The sequence below is a fragment of the Gymnogyps californianus genome, chromosome 3, assembly GCF_018139145.2.
Source record: "Gymnogyps californianus isolate 813 chromosome 3, ASM1813914v2, whole genome shotgun sequence".
In the NCBI taxonomy this organism is placed as follows: Eukaryota; Metazoa; Chordata; class Aves; order Accipitriformes; family Cathartidae; genus Gymnogyps; species Gymnogyps californianus.
The window spans coordinates 114752123-114773870 of NC_059473.1; positions in this window are offsets into that span (position 1 = coordinate 114752123).

A 21748-nucleotide genomic window follows, 5' to 3' on the forward strand; every position below is an offset into this window, starting at 1 on the left:
TCTTGTCCCAAGAGCTGTAAACGGCAGTAGTTACACATTCCTTGCACCGGCTGGGTGGGGTCTGTAAGTTACTGTCCACCTTCCTTAACGGTAAGTGTCTGGGAGACAAAATATTCTATCAGTGCTCAGGAACCAGCAATGAGTTTTAGTTATCTCCATTCCTGGCTCTGCAGTCTGAGACACCCCAAAGACACCTGAATTCAAGAACACCCTGAGCAACCATTCTCTAAAAATCAGGTTCACTTCAGATACCTACACTAGATCTAGCTTTTTTAACCTTGTTATGTACATTAGCCCTAAGAGTGGACTCATGGCCAAAATTGTCCATGTGTTCACTGCCTACAGGAGCACCCTCTGGGCCAGTTTAGAGGTGACTCGGATACCAGTGTTAATACAGAAGGATGGGCTGTGGTACAATGTGCCATTTTCCCATCCACCCTTACAAGTATTTAGCATGCCAGACAGCTCAAAGGCTCATTTTCCAAGCTTGCAGCAGCCATCCCAGAAGGACCACGATGGTGATTTGTGAGCACCTGTACTGAGGCCCCTCTGCACAGTCAGTCCCGAGCGTGCCCAGTGGTTCCCCAGCCTTCCTCCCAGTGGATGTAGAGAAGGCACGCCATCTTACTGCACACCACGGCTCCCAGTTAAAAACTGTGTCGGGTCAGGGGTGTGAGTAAAGCCCAGCACCCTTGACAACTTCGGAGCTCATTCATGTTTGTTGCAGTGTATGGTAAAACTTTGCCAGACTTTTCTTATCGGATGATCTTTTTAAGCAAAATCAAGAAATATGCTTCCACAGAGCAAGAGAGGGTCAAGCAGGCCCCAAATATCAGAGTGAAGGAAAAACTCTTCGATTTGATATGAGAGCAGACAGTGCATGAAAAAAGGTGACAAGGGGTCAGTAGGGGAACACACAGGATAAAATACTTTCATCTATTGTGCTGGGGTCAATAGGCTCCCATCAGGAAATCTTGAGCCCAAGATTAATTACTTGTTGCAGTAGGTATACCATTGTGCTCTGGAAGACACTGTGGTGACTTTAGGCATCTTGCAGATTTCAGGTTCACACAATGCAATCCCATATAAAAAAACAATAGTAGCTAAGAAAGTAGTAGTGGGTGGTGGTGAGATGCCTTTTAGCTCATTCTAATCAAACTCTTTTCAAAGATACTTCCAGCTTGGCTAGAAATGATGAGAAACTATTTGTTAAATATTATGAAAGAATTTCATAGTAATTCAGAATTACATGTCATGGCTATTATGTTAGTGTATTTTGCAATTTATATGACAGAAAACCTTTAAAAAAACCCAACCAAATCTGTCTATGTACATTCCATTGGAAATTTATTTGAATTCCCTGAATTCCTTATGTCATAAACTTGGGTGACTCACATTTTAAAAATAAACTTCAATCCTATTTTTGTCAGGGTCCAAATATATGGTTCCTTTTAGAGCAATTAGACAGATTATTTTTTGTTTTAAAAGGACCTTTAAAAAAAAAAATTGGAGCCCAGTCCTATAGTCCTTGTTGTGGATGAAATTTCCCATGAAATTTAAGATTATCAATACTTAATTCTTAAATTATTAAACAAAAGTAACGTTCTGGTTGATTTAGAATAGCAGGATTGGGTCTGTATGGTACATGTATGTTTTAATAAGCGTTTTATCAACATTTTAGGTGAAGACCATTTGCACCAACTGATCCTCATTTCTTGTCCTGAACTGCAGAGCTGTGCTGTGCTAGATCCTGCACCATAGCTGATAAAATACCAATGAAATGTAGAAAGACCAAAAGCCTTAATTTTGTCTTTGTGACTGTGATTCGCTATATTTGTAAAGAGTTTGTAAGTAGGAGCTACCTTGCCATTTATTTTATTATTGTCTTCCCTTAATATATTTAAATCTTTAAATATAATTTCCAGTAAGCATATCCTCTAGTGGTTAATCTACTTAGTCCGTAACATGAATCAAGTACACTACAAAAATCTCAGTGAATCGCTCATAAAATATCAAGAATTTACTAAATGTGCACTTTAGAAAACAATAAGAAAAAAATCATCAAGTGTAAAGGAAAAGAAATTGCAAAAGATCAAAATTCAAGACACTATACTGGTTATACTACAGCTCATCATTTGAACACTTAAAGCTTAGGTTGTCTTAAATACAATGTAAATAAAAAAATCTATACTACATGTGACTGTGAACATGTTTTTACTGATGTCAAGAAGAAAAACAACAACAAAACAAACAAAAAAATAGCTCCACTAACTACCTACTCATCTTGGCTGACTGAAGCATGGTCTCCTATGGGATTTGTGTCTTATTGTTCATTGTAAGCTCTGATTGAAATTTCCCGGTGGCTGGACACTTGCAGTTGGATATCTGGTGTCTGCTGAATTATGAACTTCTGCTGCTGCTTCTTTTGCCATCAGGGCACTGAAAGGGACTTCTGGGTCTCTTTTTCACCCTGTTTTCACAGATGTTTTAAGAGCTTTGTAAAACTTCTGTTTCTCTGTCAGATTGATTGACACTGTTCAGGATGTTCAAAAGTTGATGGGAAAACCAAACAGAAACAGAGGTAAATTATGGGCTTTCGTTAACCTAATTTTTTGAAGAAAACCTACCTAAAAACGTGACTGTAAGACAGAATATTCTTCTTGGTTTCCCAATAAATTTGACACTTCATTTCTGTTTAGGATATAGTTTTTCCTGTGTGTTTTGTAGCAAAACCTAATTCTTGCTATTGTTCTTAGCCTTGTGCAGGGATTAAATGAGGATGTAAAATGCCATCCCTATTAAAGGACAGATGTTGGTTTGCTGGACTGTCAACCACATTACTGAATCTGAGGCCCATCCTGACCTCTGTTTGCATACAATGGCCCCACCGGACCATCTAAAGTAACAGAGATGTGGAATTGTATTACCTGAAACGTGAGGAGCAGTAATGGAAAAAGTCAGTGAGGACTTCATGGAGGTCTTAGTGATTCTGGGCATTCACATAGCCTGGTAGTAAAATGTACCTGATTATTTTCTATGGCACAAATGTACCATATGTGGACCCTGAACATATAATACAAGCATTTCAACATGTGTAAACAATTATTTCTTTCCTATTACTCTGCTTGTTTGTCTCATTAACATTAGCCATGCACCCTTCCTTCAGCTATTCTCCAGCTGTGGGTGGCTATGGATCTACTGGGAAGCCCACTGGTTGACTTACAGCCAAGCTGAATTGTCCTGCTTTACTGTACCATTGCTGGTGATTGAGAAACTGTTCTGGACTATCTCAGTTCAGTGGAAGGAATCCTAGGGCCTTCAATATCCTTTAAATCATACTTTTTAAAGTTTTGGAGGCAAAGAGATATTATTAGATCAAAATGTTCTGTATCAAGTCAACATTTGCTAGCTTTTGTTTGCTGCATAATCAAAGTTGTGATTGATATAGAGCTTAACCCTCCTTCTTTATAATTTTTAATCTTCTGTTATATATTAAATGTGTTCAAAGGAAAAAATCACATGCGTTTTTTGAACCACTGACTTTGATAACATTTTTTTTACTTACAAGCTGTTATTTAGCATCTGTTGTGGGAAAGAACACACACATTCCTAGATATTTTTCATGGTCTAAAGACTTTAAGATACAAGAAAGAGTGACTGTACTCATATTAATTCTTCTGTCGTAATGCAAATCAGGAATGATGTGTGCTGGCTGGAGCTGAACAAATAATCAGTAGAAAATAATGTATTCAGTGAATTCTGCCTCTCTCTGTTTCATATTGTTCATGGCCATATCATGGCTCTTTTCTGAAATGAATTAGTTATTCTGAATTATTTACTACAGTCTACATGAGGTAGATTTTTGGCTACATGCCTCAAGATACATGTTTGCGTATGTGACTGCAGAAGCTGTAAACTGTACAGGAAGGCAGCCATGCCTTACAACAACTCTGTCATTAATGCTTATTTCATAATAGCAGCTCTGCCCAGGTTTAGACACTGCCACACAAAGCAGTGCAGCACCTAAACATTAGATAACCCAAATGGGGGCAGAAACCACAGATCCAAATAAAATTCTTAAAAATCCTGGACAGAGTTATGTGAACAATGGCATTGATGACAAGAGGACATGAACAGGGTGACGTCTAAGCCAGACAGCAAAAAGTGCTGAAGAAAATAAAAAATTTAAAAGCCCTGTTCTCTGCCACGTTCCTGCAGCAAATGCCCTGATGAGCTTTAAGACCCTCAGTTGGAGGGTTGTCTCACTATTCGCCATTAAAATAGAGACAGAGGGAGAAGAAAAGGAGAAGAATGGTAGCACATGCCCATTATAAAATAAAATATATGTAAAAAAGGAAGGGCCTCCTTCAGCATTAGGGTTTCAAACCCATCTTTCCCTCTCATATGCATCCATAAGAGAAAAGGACAGGACTTTTTTGCAGCAAGTGTCAGCTGCTATGTCTTTATGGTGAAAGTAAATATCAACTCCTTGAATACAATATAAAGTGGAGAATTTTAATAGAAAAGATAATATCAGATGTATATTTAAACACTGACTAAAGACTAAGGTAATGGTTGTAGAATTATTTCTATGTTTACAGTCCTATTTAAAAAAACAAAAACCCCTCCAAGATAAGAAAAGTCACATTTACATAGAAATCACTAACGGGTACTCAGTGACACAGAAACTGTCTTGCAACCTTATACCAGCCAAGCGAGCTGAGCTAACTTGGCAGCATAAGGGAACGTATAATACTGTATAAGTGTGTGGGGGAGGCTAGCGACGAGAAAAAGAGAAAGTGTAGGAGGAGGTGAATCTGTCATTTTGCATTTGATATGAAAAAGTTTTCTATTCTGTCACTGCCTGTTTAGTACTGTAGTGTGGGGCAGGGATTATATCTCTCTGTCCATAGGATGTTCTGAACAACAAATAATCCTGTGTTAAGTAGATGCTGATTTCCCTTTCCACTGAGAACCTGTGAACCAAAGTCATCTGTGACAAAATGAAAACCTGTTTCCTCAGACTGACACTAGATCCTTTATATTTATTCAGCTGTCAGAATTTATCCTCATTCTTTAAAGAGGTGGAGGACCCTGGGAGCTTCTGAACTGTTAAAGCTGAGGGTCATGCTCTAAAGTCTTATGACTTTTATTATAAAGGGCATTTTTTATATTTGAAAAGGATTGAACAAAATCTTACTGGGTTAAGACACAGCTTGTATAAAGACTGTGAGGTCAACTTCTGCTCTGAGTTATGCCAGTGTAAATCTGGGATAATTTCATTACAATCAGTGGAGTCAATCCAGGAACATAATTATCCTGTTGGTTTGGGTCATGTGATGCCTATGGAAAACAATGGGAATTATGTGCATAAACAACATGATGACTGAGTTCTGAGTAGGTAACTGTTACCAGGACTAATATTCAAGCTGGCAAACATAAAAGACAGATATTATCTATTAGACATAGATATAATGCTATAGAAAAAATGAATATATGTATATATACATAGCATATGTCAGAAGATAAGACATTCACCAAAGAGTGATCCAGACACTTTTCCAGTTTGTTTGTTTTGTGTTTTTTTCCCGCCAAACCCCTCAACTCAGAACACAGCTGAAGCTACTGAAGATATATTTGATTTCAGGTGGATGCCAGGTCTAAAGTGAGAAAGCCTTTATTTTATTGTTTGTCGAAAAAATTATTCTTTGCTTTCCTAAAATTGTGATACTGGCCACTGGGACTACATTTTTTTTTAAATATCACAATAGAAAAATGGGAGGAGAGTGTAAGTAACTAAAGTTATACTCCCAGGATTCACCAGGTAGGGAGCTGATGGAGCAGCTGGAGGGTGCACGGGAGAATGTAAAAATACAAAAGGCAAAGAAATTTTCAAAATTGTGGAAAGCCAGGGCAAGCGATCTGAGCCCAAACTTCAGATTTTGTTGCCAAAGCTTACCAGAAGATTACCAGAAGATGAGAGACACTGCTACATCTCTGTTATCAAACAAAGCAATGAACAATGAAATAAACCACAGGGTGTCCAGAGGCCAACTGAAATTATTTGGTCATGTCCGTAGTATTAAGCAATTTTTACCACTGTAAGTCCAAACCATGTTTTGGGAATGGTTCCTGGCCTATGATGGCTTCTGAACTGTGCACTCAGAAAGTATCAGTTTACCAAAGCCAAAACCTTGCTGGGGACCATTCCACCAATTTAATTGTATAAACTAACAAGTTCTGATGCCTGGGCCCTGGCACTATTTCATTTACTGGCAGAGCTGTAGCTGGTGTGTCTGAAGGAAGTTTGTTATCTCCAATATCCTTATTGGCTTTAGCTCACCTCTCTGACTTTCGAAGTCAGGAAGAGCTGATGTCTCTCACAGATAGCTGCCTCATGAGAACACAGTTTTCATCTCTTGGTCCCAGGAGATCTTCATTGTACTTACTGCTCAAGATAAGTCCACAAGCTGATTTTTGGCATCTGTGCTACTAGGAGATAACTATCCTCCTCTCTAAAAGCCTGGAATAGTCATATCATTTATTATGTTGTTCATCAATGTGATTACTTCTTACAAAAATTCCAACCTTAACTGAGTAGGAATAATAAATAATGAAAACCTGGCTCATTCTGATCTCAAATATATGAACTACTACTATACAGCCAATAACTGTAAAAGAAGTGAGTAAAAAGCAAAGCTACTCCTAGCAGGGTAAGAATTAAAATGCAATTTATTCCCTAATTCAAGCAGGATGGCTTGATTTTACTAATCTTTAAAAAGAGATTCATGATAATCACAAACTATGATTTAACAGTATACTAATAGTTACACCGGGATATTTTTTTTAATTTTGAAAGCAACAAAAACTTCCAACTCCAATTCTTCTTTCAACTCCAATTCTCCTTTCCTTTAGCCAAATATATCCAACAAAGCCATTAATGATTATTTTGGATTTATGGTTTTGCAAACAATATTAGAATATAGCCCTCCTCTTCCAAAAAGCATGTATGTAGTATCTTAAACACACATATACCCTCCCACGGGGTGCCTTGCAGTCATAGATCTGCTTAAAAATCCATGTAAGGTATTAAGGAGAACAATAGGTTTTGCCTCCAAATTCATAAGACTCCATAATGAATAAGCTGTGATAAAGGATCATAGACACAACTGGAATCTGAAGGTTTCCATACTGTGTCCAGGACCTACACAGCTAGCAGAGGCACAAGACCTATTCAGCATGTCCCAAGCTTGAATAAGGGAACAATTCAGCTCATAATCAGGTTTGTAATTGTGAACTCCACTAATATTTTACAATACAAATACCAACAGCCATAGTTTTCCTGTGGTGCAGCTTCTATCAGTCTTGCTGAATCTCTGTCATCTGAAGCAGATGTGGAAAAAAATCCCTTCTCCAACTCTTAAACCACAAAACAATCGTTATTTGACAGAATTTTTCGCACAGTGTTGGCCTGTGTTGGAGTGGAACTGGTGACACACCGGTGAAAGTTATATTCTCTATTTTTGCCTATACCCTTGCATAGTATTAGCATTATACCGTAGAAGTAAAGAACAATTTTAGTTGGAAGCGACCTCTGGAAGTATTTTGAACCAATGCCCTGCAAGGCCAACCTTGAAGTTACATTAGGTTTCTTAGGGTCTTGACCTATAATTTCCTTCTTGTCAAGGAAATATTTAAGAGATACAATACTTTGTGGGCATTGCTGTCCATCTCTCTAGTCCATACTTCATCAGTTTGTAAGTGAGGACATGATGGGAGACAGTATTGAAAGCCTTACGGAAGTTGAGATAAACATCCTCCCTCTCCCCTCATCCACCAAACTAGTCATCTCATCACAGAAAGCTATCAGTTTGGTCAAGTAAGTTTCCCCCTTTTAAAATCCGTGATGACTGGTTTCAGCCATATTCTAGTCCTTCATATGTTTGGAAATGGTTTTCAGAATTATTTGCTCCCTCACCTTTCCATGGACTGAGGTAAAGTTGATCCGCTTGTTGGTCCCCAGATCATCCTTTTTGTCTTTCTAGGAGATAAGAGGGACATTTACTTTCTTCCAGTCATCAAGAATGTCTCCGAAATGTCATGACCTTCATTATTTCTCATGAAACTGTAGAATACAGCTGTAGAAAATAGCATTTATCAGTTGTCAGTCAACAACAGAAATGTATTACTGTCTACTTAGGAGCATAAAAAAGTATCATTGTGAAAGTGTCAGTATAGTCTGTGATCTCAGCTTAGACAGAGACCCCTTCCACAAGGTCATTGCTGGCTTGGAACTAAGACTGGACTTATCAGTTTAAGCAAAAGTGTGCTTAGATTGACATCCTTGTTCCAGCCCTGAAACAGTTTCTTTAGACCATGGACCTAGTTTAGGCTGAGTCTTACAGTTTTTAAAGATGTAGGGCAAGTCTGCTTCATGGAGTGGAGTGAGATTTTCAATGAAACGGACTGAGATGTAGAAGCATCTGAGCTACCAGAGAGCCAAAGGGTATACTACTTTACTAAATAGCAGTATCAGTGCACAGCCTAAAGTCTTGGACTCTTGATAGTCTACACTGCTTGACTGTTAGTTTGCTCTGGTGTTGACTGATCCAAGCCTGCACAGGGTTTCAGAAATGTAAAGAAGGACTTTTAAATTAAAAGGCAATATATATGAACCTGAACCATCTTTCACTCCTTTTTTATTGCACAGTCATTCAGTATTTTCCCAGTAAGCTTTGCAATCTCAAAGCAATATCTCAGTCATCTCCTACATGCCCTTATACATCACCCCAGCCAGTACAACACATATCCTAAGTTTCATGCCCTGAAAACATCATTTTGGCAGCTGCTACACACCTTTCTCATTACTTTGTACACTTTGACCTAGAAAACACAGAAAATTCATAATTATGTCTTAGTGTAAGAAACATCACATGAAGTCCAGAGGAGATACTAAGAGAAGCGTTAAGGTTGTGAAAGCTAGTTCTAAGCAATGTAGACACACAATGAACACCACAGTCTTGGTATCAGGGATTATTCCTGATCTCTCATTTACAGAGCTAGCCAATAAGGCCATGCTGGGGACAGACTTTTTAGTAGGGCCTGTTGTGGTAGGACAAAGGGTAATGGTTTTAAACTAAAAGAGGGTAGATTTAGACTAGATATAAGGACAAAATTTTTTTAAGATGAGGGTGGTGAAATACTGGAACAGGTTGCCCAGAGAGGTGGTAGATGCCCCATCCCTGGAAACATTCAAGGTCAGGTTGGATGGGGCTCTGAGCAACCTGATCTAGTTGAAGATATCCCCGCTCATTGAAGGGGATGTTGGACTAGAAGACCTTTAAAGGTCCCTTCCAACCCAAAATGTTCTATGATTCTATGATTCTATGATTCTATGCTTCTCATATCAAGTCTCATATTAAGTCATGTCACATCTTGTAGGCTTCTTGTTTTGGCAGCTGGAAAAATACTGATGAATTAGCCCATTGCTTCATTCAAGCTCCTAAGTCCTGATTCTCTGTCCTTCATATATGTATGTACATATGTGTATGTACATGCACATACTTGTATACACACACACCCCCCCCTTCTACTTTAGATCACTTTAGCAGAACTATTTGTATGTGTTAAACTGCTGTCTGACTATCACCAGTCCTATACTGTCAAATTAGCTTCTATTAATATTTCTAGCCTTTTAATATGGTTTCCTTCTGTGGAAGCTCTCAAAATAGGAAAAGGGCCTGCCATTGACTTTTTATAGTTGGGCTTCACATAGTTTCCCTCTTTACCAAATGTTTCAGGCAATTTAAAGGAACCAGCAAGCAAAGAGCAGAAAGCACTGGAATTAGCACAAGACGTGTTCTTTGGAAGGAGGAGCAAGTCTTTGTTTCTCAGTTGCTTGGTAGTTTGTCTGGTTGTCATTTGTAAGATCTGTGTTTGATTAAAGTTTATATCATCTATCTGGGGGATGTGTGTGGAGCTGGTCAGAAAAATTCCTGATGAAACAAAGTTTTATAGAAGTATGCTTGTTCACTGAACCTTAAGTGTTTATGTCAAAATATCTCAGATTTGACAGATTTTCCTTCAATGCAAGGAAGGGTTCTCATTACTACAGTTATGCTGTAGGCTCCTGAGGTGGGATTTGAATGGGAACAGATTTATTACTGTCAGGAAGATAAATATTGGTAAGAAGTAAGTAATTTTGGTATTTTACTTCACAGATAAAGGTTAGAAAACATATTCTGCTAATAATAGTATAGTCACAACAGCCAACATAGCACTTTGCCAAAGTGTAATGGAACCTTGAAAAAGATTGTATTATCTTACCATTAGTAGTAGTCCAATAGCTGTAGAAAATAACCTTAGGTAAAGTCATCATGAACTTACTCAATTTAAATTACATTAACAGATAAACAAAAGTAAGTCAGTAACTAACATTTTCAGTTTTAGAACAGAACACTCACAAATAAAGCTTAGAACTTATAAAAGTTATTACTAAATTTCATAACTCAGTGACTGAAATGTGAAGAAAGGGTCAGATATCCTTGAAGGCTCAGAAATTACCTTGATGTTTTATCCCAAGCAAAAGAAATAACTTCTAAAGAAAAACATACTAATCAATGGATAAATGAATAACGTCTTCCAAAAAGAATATGAGGATTAAGTAGAGAAACCATGAAGAATACAGAACTGAACAAATAAACTAACCAACCTTATGATTTAGAAATAATTAAAAGCAAGAGATTTGGCTAAAAAGAGGAGTTAAACCTTGCAGATATTGAAACAATTATTCAGCTGTAGAAGTACCTTAGAAAGAAGAAACAAAACTTCTGCTACTTAGGATGAGAGTGTGACCAAAGATAATACAGGATTGTTCAAAATAATATGATTTTTTTGCCTTGGGTCTCAAAAATTGTGAAGAAGTTGAACGTGGGGCAAAGGCCTTCATCTAATGCAAACAAGATGGAAACAATCACACCTCAGATGTGAGAAAAACTCAAAGATCTCATTATGTTCAAATAAAGGAACAGAATAAGCACCAGGATAACCTCCAGACTCAGTGTGATGTCTCTGTAGAAAAGACAAATGACAACAGATGCATTTGATGGCTTGTTTCCAGCTGAAAGAAATAATAAGCTGAAATAATTTTGCAAGGAATTAGAGAAATTTTAACTGTACATTTTTTGAAAGCTGTGTTCAAGAAAGACTAATTTAAATTGGAACAGACATATAGAAGGTAGACTAGACACAGGTAGTAGACCAGAAGACCTTCATTGGTATAGCTCACTGAAATGAAGACTGAGAGAAGATATGATTTCTCTCCACGAGGATGCCAGGGAGGCAAACAGCAGGGAAGTAAAATGGCTATGTAAGATAAATTATGAACTTGGCACAAGAACAAGTAAAGACAGACTAGTCAAGCACAAATTTAGTCTGGAAGTTGGAAGAAGCTTTGTAAGAACCAGAGAAGTTAAGGTATTTGACTCAATCATTCAGTAAGAGTACAGGAACAAAAACCTACTCATACAGATAAATATTAAGAAAGGGATTTTGTAGTGTCTGTGATTTGCCTGTGCTGGAGGGGACTTCTCTTAGTATCATGAAAGTGCTCTTCTGATCTTATGTTCCTACTTTTCTACTCTAGCTCATCATCGTGCTAGTTCTTACTGCCATGTGTCTAATTTCATACCACAATTGCAAGAATAACAACTCGTTTCAAATTCCTGAAAAACCTGTACTGCACACGTAAATAAGCACAAACTGATTTATACAGAAGCCTTTTGATATCTGAAAACTATGAGTGGAACTGGATTCTGTGCCTGAAAGAAGCTGCTACGAAGTTGGTAGCCTCATATACTGGAAAAGTAAAGATGTTTGCTGGCTGTGCATCATCACTAACTAGTTGCTCTAATCATATGAAGGAGATTCATCCTTTTAGATGTCTATAATATTCTCTTTTATATCTTAGTAAGTCTCTCTAGGTTCACTTTATATACAATGAAAAGGAATAGACACCTTCAGGGCTTGATTTGTTTGACCTGTTTTACACGACTATATTTGAAAGTGTAGGATGAATTGCATCCTAAACAAGCCTATTTCCTCTTCTTTATAAAGAAATCTCAGATAAGCTGCACACTTCCTGGGCTACATCTATACTCATAAATTAAACACTGCCAAGGAATGTTCTGGGGTACTGGTACTCAGTGATCTAGACTGTGAAATTGTCAGAATGGTCCCTGGCATGATTTTGACCTCAGCCAGCTAGCACTCTCCCCGAAAATTCCTGGGCATAATTTGGGTTTTAATATGGGCAGGAACTGTTCCCAATGGGCAGTTTGGCTGCTAGTGGAATTTATTGCTATGTACACAGACTGGTCTGTGCCAGTTGGCCTCCACAACTAAGAACAGCCCTGGGTACATTTTGTTTAGTAGGATGGTGTGGCTGTATTAGATAGACACCTATCTGTAGTGTCTCCTCTTTAGGAAATCAGTGCAGTGTCAGGCGGCATAATTTTGGCAACTACATTCTTTGTGCTTGCTTAAACAACTGGTATTTCAGTGACTTCAAGCAATCTCAATAAAGCTAACCAACACATGAAGACAAAGTAGGATCCACTGCTCAAAGATAAGAGAACGTTATAGTTCAGTAAAGTAAGGCTGTACTGAAGCTGACACTCTTCCACCTTAAAATTTTGGGGGTTTTAAAATAAGTTTTAGTTTATTTCAGGTTAAAAATAGCTCATGCTGCTAATCTAGATTTTCTTTAGCTATTTATTCTCCAGAGCATATAATCATAGCTACAAATTGTAGCAATTTTTTTCCTTACCTAGATTTGCCAAGTTAAACAATTTGAACAGACAGCTTTAATATCGTCCTAAAGGAAGAATGGATTTGATGTTTGTGAACTGCTGTTTTCATATGTCTTCAGAATCAAAAGCAGAGAAAAATTTTAGTGATGTCACAAGCTCAGTCTTCTCATTTCAGACACCTGATGTCATTTTGTCTGCCCATCACTAATCATTCTTAATTATTGGGAATGAATGGACCTACAAAGACATTCAAAGCTAAAGCATGCAGAAAAAGTGTAATATAATATTAATCATGAGAAGCCTTTTCCCTCCAATTTGAAGAAAAGTATTTGTATTACAGTTGTGATTCCTGATGCAGAGGTTGTGACTAATGGCAGTTTTGACATTAATCATAGGTCTGAATGAAATTCACTTCTTTATGCTATTTTGGTGTGTGTGTATGTGCAGCAGGGAAACTGTGCACAGTCCCGGCCAGAAGTAGGACTTAAACTGTAACAGCTGATTTGAAGGCACCAAGATTAAGACCGATTTTATTAGGCATTGTGCAAACATTTTCTGGAAAACAGTGTCTGCACCAACCTTCCCTCTTCAAAGACAGTTGACAGAAAAGAGGAAAGGCAGAGGGAAATGATATATTTAAGATCACAGATGAGTAAAAAAGAATGTAAATAAATCCCAGCTCTCCTGACTCTCAGCCCAGTAGTGAATTTATATATTTCTTTAGGTTTCTTAAGAAACCAAAGCTACAAGCTGTCTGAAGGCATAGTATTAGGATATATAGACGTATAGGGTATATAATCACTGCAGATCAGGTAGATATACCCAGTTAAGTAAAGTTTTAATGATCTACTTTGGGTAATGCTACCAGTCTGTCTGTAATAGCATTGAGCTTCATACGGCTGCAAAATTTACTTGAGAAATTGGGTGAAAAGTTAGGCAGTTCTTTCCTACTAAGAAGTTTTGCATTGCTGTTACTACTCAGTGGTAATAACTGAACTAGCTCAGCTACATCTGCGAAAGCTGTGGTATCTGTAGTATAGGCAGACCTAGAAAAAGTGGACTCTAGTTAAGAGCTTATTATATAGAAATTTTGATAATTCCTCAGCACTTCAGTTTATTAATATACATTTTCATTTCTCCCCTTCTTCCCCCATCACAGACTGGAGAATCACTGTCGATAACAGCATCATGCATGATGGATTAAGTCATGCACTATAACACCTTTGTTAGGTTTTCTACAGAACTATTTATAGCCCCTGTAAGTGCATTTCCTCCTGCTGCTGTTCTTCTGCACTCTCAGAAAAGTAACTTACCAGCCCAATAAAAGGATGATTACTGGACACAGGCCAGCTGTGGTTTCTCTTGAGAACTTTACAACAGCCAGGATGGAAGAGGAACTCTGTTAGATTCCCCTAGTCCTGCTGCAGTCAGGAAAGCCTAAGGGCATACATCACCTCATGTGTGGCTTGTTCTGTTTGCTTTTACACTTGGCAGGCTCCTAAGACTCAGGAATGCACATCCTTGAATAAAAACTATCTATACAGTGTGAGCAATCGTTACATCTGATTAGGAAGCATGAAAAGAAACACACATGTGGTTGACTCTGCTCCTCTGATGTCTGTGGCTTTTTGCTGACAGGAAGGAAATCCTTTTTAAAACTTATTTTTTTAAGAGTTCAAATAGATTTCAAACTATGTGAGCCAAAACTTGCTTTGTTACACTCATGCACTCCTATTGACCAGACCATGAGAGTGCAGCCATCTCTCCAGAGAGAACGAGCTTTGTTTTGCTTTTTTGAAGCATTTCTTATTCTACGTCAAACTTACAATAAAATGTCCAGACTAAGTTTCCACATACACACCCCCTCCCCTCTCTCCTCCCCCAAGTCTTTGTTAGGTATGAATCCCAACTGGATGAGCTGTACAGAGATGTCCACAGATATAAGGCTCAAGGGATTATCATGATCTTTTCTGTAGAGTGGATTTGTGTTGACTGTTCTTCCTTTGGACTAGCTCTTGAGCTGTTAAGTATGTCTATATCAGGTAGGAAAGTGCAAAGGACACACCTGGGTAAGCACCTCCCCAGCATTATATATCATTTACAAGGTGCAGAAAAGTGCCACCTATGCTATTGGTAAGGCTGTGCAACTTCAGGCGCTCTGCATAATAACCTCGCCATCTCAGCAAGTACAGCACTGCAGCATTGCAACCTTACAGTTTCTAATTCCTGAGTTGGCTTATTGTCTTCCATCACTGAAACCTCTTTGCAGTCATAGGCATGAGGTAAACATGTCCAATGTCTTGAAAATGCCTGCTGTGTCTCCTCTATGGGACTTGAACAAGTTTAGGTAGAATGCTGGCATGTGAACTCAGAAGCACAGTTCAAAAATACACCGAAATCACTTAGCCAACTAACACGGCCACAGGCTTTCTAAAAATTAGTTTCCATAGACACTTAGACCTGGATCCATTCCATGCAAATTTAGGTACTTTATTGAGATAGCCAGGGAAGATCTTCAAAGTCTGATCAAAATCTTTTCTGTTCTGCTGGAAGTGCTGATTTCTCTCCATTAGCTACAGAGGAAGTGCACAGTGATTTTGCTCCTGGGTCAGGTGTTTCAATAAAGTGCTTAGATTTAGAGCTGAGGCCAAAGTTGGATCTGGCCCCTTTTCTTTCCCTTTTAAACTCCTGCCAAAATCCAGTTTTGGTGCTGAAAGGCTGTTACAAAAAATTAAGACATGACCAGTGATATATTGCATCATTTTCTACAGAAATGGGACCTCGTCCATTAAATATTCCCTAACCTGTATTTATGCAGTTGATTATTTCCCCGTAAGTACGTCATCTTGCACTTGTCTCTGTAAGGTAGCATCCTCTGTTTTATCCAGGTTAACCTGCTTGGGAGTGTTGGTAATTTTCCATTAAACATTTCCGTAGTGTTTTTAATAACATGAACATCTGTCTTGGGTTAGAGCTAGAAATAACAAAATAGATGGGAGGCTCTTTTTGTGCTAGTTTTCTGTCTGTTTAATTTAGGAATTGCAATGAGTTTTCTCCATTGATTGTGTCAAGATTTGGCGTACATGAATAGTATGAAATTACTCATTGATGTTTAGGTTCAGTAGCCATAATTACAAAGTCTGGCACTTATATAAGGTGATATGATTATAGCTAGAAGTAGCTTCCTGAAGTCAAGAAAGGAATCCAAATATTAGGAGAACAATGCTTCATCTATCCTTTCATTTCATCTAATTGTTACAATCAATAAATGTGTTTGTGATGAGTGTCTAAAAATTTGTCTCCACACAGGCAAAAAAAAAAAAATTTTCTAATTTTACTGCACAATCATTTAACACTTACATAATCTGAAACGGATAAATTATCAGAACTTAAACAGAACGCACTAAATTACACTGCTTACATTACAGACATACACTGTTATCATAGTACACCATATTTGACTGAGAATTTCACACACAGATCTATATTTTTGCAGGATTACTCATTCTGTTAAACATGTTTCATTCAGTACTTTAAGGAAATGTCCATTTTCACACTAAGAACGTGTGAAATCCCTGGGCATTTGTGATTTTCATGTGAAAACCATTACTTTTTATAAAAAGGTCTATATTCTTTCACTTCTAAGTAGATTGTATTTTTCTTCCTAATTTTCTCACTGTCACTAACAAGACTGTCTTTGCTTTAAAAGAAACATCCCTAAGTAAAAATTTTTATGAAACGATATCCATGTTGGGGTTCATAATGAGATCCCAAAAGCTGTGTGATTTGAGTTGTTTTGCATGTTGCTGAAAGTATTTTGCACCTGACTTATCTCCTCTCACAGTAGTGTTGTTATTTGATTTCTAAGGAAAGAGGAGAAAAATGAATGACACACAACAGCCTGATTCCCCCTATGTCACATTATCCACCCAAGAGCTTAGTTTGGGCACACAATAAAAGGCACCATACGCTGTGACTAGTCAGTAAGTATTTGTGACAGAACAAACTGATGATGCATTTCCTACCCTCACCGCAATTTTACTGGCCTTGATGACTATGTAGTCCTCATTATTAACATATCATACCCTACACACTGTTGAGTCTCAGAAAGATGCTAAGCAGCTGGAAGCTTGTGCTGAGTGCCAGAAGGGAAACAGGCTCCCACACATAGAGCTTAATGTAACAACAATCCTTACTTATTGGCAAGAAAGGTGGGGGTGGGGGTGGTGTGATGGCAGTTTAAGAAACTATAAATCTTTCTCATCTTGTGTCAAAAACATCAGGCTGAAGGCAAAGAGGTAGTTCCAGTGCCAGTCCCTGACTTCTGGGGACTTGATTTGGCGAAAGGGCCACACTCTTTGCATGTCCTTTCTCTCATTCTTCATGCTGTGCATCATTTCAGCTGACAGATTTACACAGGAAACCTGGCTCAGCAAGGCCTGCCGTAGTTGGTGGCAAACAAGAATATGAGGGAATTAACTTCTGGCCTGCTGACAGTGGCTAAATCTGCCAAAGCAGAGCTGGGTAATTTGGTTTCTTTCTTTTGTTGATTTTGTGCCAGCCCACAAGAGAGGATTAAGCAGCTAAATTCTGCATGGAGAACTCTACCCCTTTCGCTCAAATCCTATTGTCTTGATAGAATGACAGTAGCTAGTTGTGCCAATCTTTTAACATCTTGCTGGCATTTCCCCAGAACATATCAGCTTTTGGTCCCTGAAAAGAGGGATTTGTTAAAGAACTAACATTAAAAAGAAATAAAAAAAGGACAGAAGAGGATGAGAAGCCATGGAGTAAAAGTTTTGCCTTGTATTAATTAAAGGAACAAAGTTCTCTAATCCTGATGGAGACTCCACAATGAAACATGGGCAACTCCCTAGCTCTCCTGTCATTGTAGCACATTAAGAGTACTCGTTCCCTGTTATCCACAGTATTTGTTTAATTCAGGAGCTATTCAATAGAGTTCTGAGAAGCTCTGCATTCATTGCACTCATTAGCTTTGGGTAGAGAACCCCCCAAAATAAGGTTTTCATTTCACTATTGGCAGAGTATGTTTATGTCACAAATAAAATAAGGATGAACCTTTTTTTTTTTTTCCAAAACGTCAAACCTTCTCTGAAAGTCAAATAAGCTTAAGTGCTAAGGAGAGTGGGCGTCAAGGACAGTGAAGTGTTTGATTTTCCATCTCAAAGCCAACATTCTCTAAAAAGACTTAATTCTAACATATTTCCAGACTTAAACCATCATGACTGTTCAGGCCATCTCATCTGACTTCCTGTGTAGCACAGGCCTGAGAACTTCATCCAGTGATTCCTGCCAAAAGCCTTTCAGGGAGTAGAGAAGACCTTCCAGAAAGACAGGAGGCCTCAGGATGTGGTCTTCAATGGACACAGGAATCTTGCAATCAGGATTAGATATCCTTCTGAAGGGCAGGAAGGACTGGATTTACTCATATCGCAGTCCAGAAATTTGTACATTTGAACACAAAGAAGTTTGAAAACGTGTTTAGATACTAACTTTAATGTAAAACTCCTATGTTTTTGCAGCTTACTTTTTAAAGTACCACATAGCTTCTGAATGAAAACTCCAATGTGAGAAGTAAGGAAGATAATGATACTTTCCTTTGGACTGAGTAACACCCATGTTAACAAAAAAAAAATCACTGCAGTGTTTCTTCCCAAATCATTCTCAGTGTGCCTTCTACAAGGCATCAAGATTTCCACAAAATTTAGTCTCATATTTCCCTGGCTGCACTCAAAAAATAAGAAAATGATGGGATAACTTCCAGACTAGTTCTTCTACTGAATATTACATTTAAAATGAGACTACTGTAAGCCAGAGCATTATCTTTAGAAGAAAAATGCCAATCTGACATCTAGACAAGAAAAAGTTCTTTGATTAAAGCAAACAAATAAAAACAATTCATAGGTCTTTAAAGATTATATTTTTCTCTGTTTAATTTCCTGTTCTTATTTAATAGTGTTAGTTGCTTATCAATTCTAACACAAAAATTTGGATTAAGCCAAAGACAGCAGATCCAAATCTAGATTTCACTGGTTTGAAACTAACTTCACTTTCTCCATTTTATAAATGTATGTCTTATTCTATAGTGTTATATATATACACATATATGTATATCATTCAGATTTCTAATATTAATGTTTAAGAAGTGCTTATGCAGGATTTTGAGTTATTCTTTTGCTTTTGCTTTTGCCTTTTCTTTTTTAATGGAACAGTTCAAGCCATATTTTTCTGAGTGGAGAAGGAAAGCAGTTGCAGAATGTTGGAGCAAGGCGGTAAGTAAGGGAAACTAATGCATCACTGACAAAATCCCGGTCCATTTAAAGACAAAATTCTTGTTGTCTTCAGTTTAGTCACTGTTTCTCAGTACTCTTGGTATATATTTCCTTTCTTTTGGAATTATATTATTTTTCAATATTAACCAATACAGGAGCCTCAGGGAATGATGCTCCACAATGGGAAAAGATCATGACAAACTAGACTAGTGATACTATAATCAAAACTTGTTTGTGAAAATCTGAACATTTTTACCAATCTTTTACCAATCTAAACTATCAACCCTCATTAGTATCTCAGGAGAATGATATACAACATACTTCAGTCATGATGACACTTTGGTACATTTTCAAAGTGTTAATCTGTGTCTGACCTCTTACTTTTATTGAAAACAATAAGTCACACGTTGAATAAAGTTCTGCTGAGCCAACACTGAGGTGTGAAGGATGCCTTTCTGACCAGACTTCAAAAATAATTTAACTGTTAAGTACAGAGTTTAAAAACATTTTTAAAAAAACTTTCATATATATTGACTTGAAGGTAACTCTATTTTTAATTTCACCACTGTCAACTTTTGAGTGTAATATAATTTTTTTTCTTGAAAATAAGGTCATTACTCTTAGTATATCTTCATCTGGAAAAGGTTTTTTATATTCATGGACTGCTATTACATTACTAGTGTGAATTAGATCAGACATTATAACAATTTTAAAATATGTAACAACATATGTAAGATAATGTATTTCAGTATTTTCAAAGTTATTGCACACAATCTTATAATTTTGTGCTGATTGATAGAATGGAGTGAATATTTATTAACCATATTTCAGCTGAAAGTCAGTTACACAAAAGCATTCATTATAAGCCTAAGAGGTAAAAGTCTTACATAGAAAAGAGTCTTTCTGCTTCCACATAGGAAAACTGCATTCTAGCAGGTCTATCTGCAATTATTGCAATTGTACCAATTCCACTCAATATAATATTTTATGTTAAACCTTTTAGAAATTGTCTGTCATCAGTTTTTGGAAACTATATTCACCTCGTCCTGCACTTGAACATATATAAGTGAAGATAATTGTCAAATAAATATCATGGCCTATAGGAAGCAGGTTATCTTGACACATAATAGATGCAAATCCAACAGGAACGGAAAGACTGTGTGGGAAATATAAATCGGCAAAAGACTCGAGTACCTCATCTAGAAGTCTTGTTTCACTCTTTTTTGGTAGTTCCTAATCTGGTAGGTTTGATTTCATGGAAGCTGACCTGGCTTAAATAGAGTAGAAGAATGAAGGCAACTACAGCCAAGCAACAGACTGACTTCACAAGGACAGTATGAGCATGAGCAGAATTTATGAAGTGGCCTAGAAAGGAGTAGTAGAAGGCAGCAGAAGGCTCAGGATCCTTTGTCTTGCAGACCAGTGCAAACAATGGAAGATCTGAGAAGTCCTGGGTATAGCAAACACCACAGGATGAAGGTAATGAGATTACTTACCAGCCTCACTAAGTTGAACATACATTCTAAGATGTAGGAACAGCTGGTGATTTGCTATGTTGTTCTTTATGTCTTACTGTACAATGAATTTATAGTTTTGAGCCTTAGTATTTTGAGACAATTAAAAAACCCAACCAAATAAAACAAGTCAAATCAACAATCCCCCCCATTTGTGATGTTATTTGATTCTGAAAACACGAGGGCAAAAATCTCAAGTCATTTGTTGCTCTTAGCTCAATCTCTGTTGGAGAAATTAGACTGTGGAAAACTTGTCTTGCATATAAAAAACTATATTCTGGCAACCCTACTGTGGTATATCACTTTATCAGGATATGGGTGGAAATTCAATTGCTTTGAAGAATTAAATGGACCATTAAACTATCCGTTATGGAAACATGGATGGATTGACACCCTGCAATGGCATTTGAATTACCCACTTTGCCGTCTCTGGCAAATGTTTCCAATTTTTTTTTTTCCTGACCTAGCCTTAGGCTGATAAGAAAAGATAACATGAACTTAAGAGCCATGGCAAATTAGTTTATCATCACTACTAACACTACCCTCAAACAGTCCAGGAAGCCTTCCAGCAAGGATTAACAGTATAATAAAGTTGCATCTAACATTTCTTGTGTTCATTTATCTAGAATGTTTGCTGGCAATGTTGAGTGTATTTTATTAAAGGTATCTGCACAATTACCTTGAAGGAATAAAGCTTAAGCCTATTAAATTACTAAACATCCAAGTTCCATGGTGAACATAAGAGGCTTGTTTCTGTTTGGAGGGATACAGGCATGGATTACCAGCTGCATAGATTATAAACTCACTATTGCTCATTCATGTAAACTCTGGTTTGAATAATCATGCCTAACTTCAAAACCTATCAGAAACTCCCTTCATCTGAAAATATGAACAAGAAGTCTCTGAGAATAGTATCCAGAGGGCTTCCTGTCACAACTGAACTGATAATATTGTAAGGAAAAGGAGTTTCATCATTGTGTTTCTTCATGGAATAGTAATATTATACAACAAATTATATCAACTAAATTGAGGTCTTTTTTGTGCAGTTGTTTCATCTTTCTATTAGTCCATATCTTCTGTGATCCTCATATAGCATTTTAAATACAGGTCTCTGAACACGTTCATACATTCA